This window comes from Adiantum capillus-veneris, chromosome 1 (genome assembly GCF_014529385.1).
Source record: "Adiantum capillus-veneris isolate H3 chromosome 1, ASM1452938v2, whole genome shotgun sequence".
Lineage (NCBI taxonomy): Eukaryota > Viridiplantae > Streptophyta > Polypodiopsida > Polypodiales > Pteridaceae > Adiantum > Adiantum capillus-veneris.
The window spans coordinates 123,068,833-123,072,386 of NC_140931.1; the positions used below are offsets into that span (position 1 = coordinate 123,068,833).

The window sequence follows — 3,554 nt, forward strand, 5'->3', positions numbered from 1 at the left end:
CACGTCAGTTCTTTTGGTTGTACAGATGGCACCATAGTAGTGGCATACCTTGTATTTGGAGCTTCTTTGAGTCAAGGCATGGAAAGGGAGAGCAAGACGGTGCAAGCGCTTGTGTAAAGTGCACTCTTTGGTGATATCGGCTTTGACATGACAGTGACCGATTTAGAGATGCTGGACAGGTTGTGGAGTGGTGCTCACAGCACATGGAACATGACTCATCTTCAGGCATTGGATGCTCAGTGAGGAGGTTCTTTTGGTGTGTGAATAGCGAAGATATTGATCTCACTATCTGGGATTGTGACACAGTAGCAGGTACGCTCCAATTGCACAACATTCGGAGCACCGTAGCTAGGGATCCCACTATCTTTACTAGGCACCACTCATGCTTTTGCGATGCTTGCATACATGGTGAGTGGGCAGATTGCACCATGACAGAGTGGACTGATATTTGGACACTACAAACTCTTTCACCATCACAAGGTATGACCACATCGAGTAGCTCCATTGATAGCCAGGCCACACAACTCTCAGATGATGCAGATTCACAGATTACTTGGCAGAGGGAGATGATTTTGCATTTATTGCTGAAGAGGGAAAGGCAGAGGGAGTTGACTATTATATTATTAGGTGCACCAAGGCAAAGTATGTGCTTCAAGAATCCAATGTGGATGATTATGGTGAGGCATATGATGCTCGAAGTATGGTTGTTTTGGGGCACTATTTTCAGCAGGTCCATGGACATGGGCACTACATCCATTTTGTACAGTATGAGTGGCCGAAGGTGGCCATACACTACTCGCATCTTTTCCTTGCTGTGAAGCTAAGGCTAGAGAGGATTGTCAATAAGAATAAAGGGAGCACCCCTCGTTGGCGTTTGGGTCCGGATGAGCACGAGAGCATCATGGAGACAATTTATAGCAAAGCAGGAGTTGCAGACCTTGTAGATGATATTGGAATTGCTTCTGTAGATGATAGTTCTACTGATGAGTGTTAGGGATGACCCTTACATTCTTGTTATTTACCATTCCACCTTTTTGGCCCTTTCGATCAGTTCTATTCTTGTATACTCTGCTTCATTATGGTGGTGTACTTTCCCTTGTTCATTTGATGTTCATTTTTGAAATTACCATTAATAAGTTGTTATTTTGGTTTACCATCAAACTAATATTATTAAAGATTCACGATCTTACGTTGCCGTTTTACTGAAGACCGTCGAGACGGATTGCAATACCCATGAAACTTTGCAGGAGTGAGGATTTAGGTGTTTTTCCTTCCTTCGTTAAGGGCCCAATGGTAAAAAACTGGCGATTGTGCCACTATAGATCGTCGAGATAGATTGCGATACCCATGAAACTTCGCAGGGGCAAGGATTTAGGTGCTTTCCCCACCCTTGCAAAGTTTCATGGCCATCCCCTCCTGTTTTGACAGTCTACGGTGGCACAATCACTAATTTTTTCGTTTTGGCTTTGTTAAGGACCCAATGGTCAAAAACTGATGATTGGGCCACTGTATGTAAAGAAAGAGGATGCAAGAGAGCTACACAAGATAAGCACAAAGCACACAGAGATGGAAAGCTTCTTCTCCTTCGTACAGAAAAGAGAGTACAAAATGACTAAGTGCTAAAACTGAAAAGTAGCACATATGTACATGCGGTCACTAAGTGTGAACTCGCTAGAAGCGTACTAGGTTGGCACTATAAGTGTAGTCCAGTTGTAGAATCACTGGCAGAGATCATCCGTGTCGGTCACCTAACGCGCCAGTGAGTAAATGCCGTAAGCGGCCAAGACCCGTAGTGGATGCCAACTCCAGATGTAGAGCTCGACATCTCAACACTCCCCCTCGAGCTCTGCATGACGCAGAGTCCAAGCATAGTCCGGAAACGTCGAAGCTTCTCAGCTCCGAGGGCCTTGGTAAAGATATCCGCTATCTGCTCCTCTGTGCTGACGTAGACCAAGTCGATGTCGCCTGCCAACACCCGCTCTCGAACGTAGTGGTAATGGACCTCTATGTGCTTGGTCCTGGCATGGAACACTGGGTTCCTAGCCAACTGCATGCTGCTGAGGTTGTCACAAAACCTGTGACTGTGGCCTCACATTTTGTGACTGTGGCCTCACATTTTGTACAACCACATCATCTTTTACATCAGCCCCAATAGTGCCATGTGCATTACTGTACCAGCTGCTCATCTCATCAAAGACTACGTCTCTGCTCACTCGTAATTCTCGTGTAGTAGGATTGTAGCACCTGTACCCCTTTTGTTCAAGGGAATATCCCACAAGAATACATTTCTCTGCTTTAGGATCCAATTTCCTACGTAACTCATCTGGTAAATGCACGTAAGCTATGCAGCCAAACACTTTCAAGTGTGCCAAATCAGGCTTTGTACCTGTAAACTTTTCCTCAGGTGTTACATCATGCACCGTAGCTGTAGGTGTCCTGTTCATAATGTACACACCTGTATTTATAGCTTCAGCCCAGAAATGATGAGGCATGTTCTTCTCATTCATCAATGCACGTGCAACCTCTGCAATGTGCCTGCTTTTCCTTTCTGCGACCCCATTCTGCTGTGGAGTATATCTGCATGTAAACTGCCTGCGTATACCATGCATTCGCAAAAAATCTGAAAAATCATTGGAGAAGTACTCTCCCCCTCCATCTGACCTCAATGTCTTGATTTGCATATCTGTCTCCTTCTCAATCATGACTTTGAAGTCTTGAAAGTGACCAAACACTTCACTTTTGTTACGCATGAAGTAGACCCATACTTTCCTTGTATGGTCATCAATTAAAGAGACATAATACCTGCAACCATGTATACTTGCAGTATCGGTTGGACCCCAAACATCTGTGTGCACCACCTCAAGTGGCTTTTTACATACATTGTGCTCATGTAGAAATGAGCCCTTTGACTGTTTTCCAAACCGGCATGCTGCACACACTTTATGCATACCATCGACCTTGAATTTGGGCAAACCTTTTACAATCTGTTTTGATTGCATGCTGCGCAATCTCTGCTCATTGACATGGCCAATGCGTTTGTGCCAAATGTCAACATCAGCCACAACACCTGTGCCCTGTGCAAATAATGCAGCTTTTACCTTAGGCATGTCTACATTCAGCGTAAACATTCTGCCCACACATTTGCCCTCTTTGATCAGCTTACAACCATTCTGGAAATCTTCTACATAACAGCCATTGGGATTGAAACGAACCTGCAAACCCTGCTCAACCATTTTTCCAACAAAAACAAGATTCTTTGTAATGTTTGGGACATGAAAGTACATCTGCTAAGTACTTTGATTTCCCGCTCTTCGTATTTAGAGGTATGTCCCCTACATGAGCAATGGGGTGAGCTGTGTCATCTCCTGTCTGCACATAGCCTGACACATCTGGTTTGCGCATATCTCTAAACCACTCTCCACGAGACGTCATGTGATTAGAGGCACCTGAATCCACATACCAAACATCATCTTGGGTGGAATTCTCTGCAGTCATTGTATTCATTACATGCTGCATAACAAACATGCGCTCATTTTTGCTGTCATCTGCATCTC

General features: G+C 44.5%; 1 pseudogene; it reads left to right on the forward strand.

Moving 5' to 3' along the window:
• The first annotated feature begins 482 nt into the window (after positions 1–482).
• On the forward strand, positions 483–994 carry LOC147465475 (uncharacterized; annotated as a pseudogene).
• The last annotated feature ends 2,560 nt before the right edge of the window (positions 995–3,554 follow it).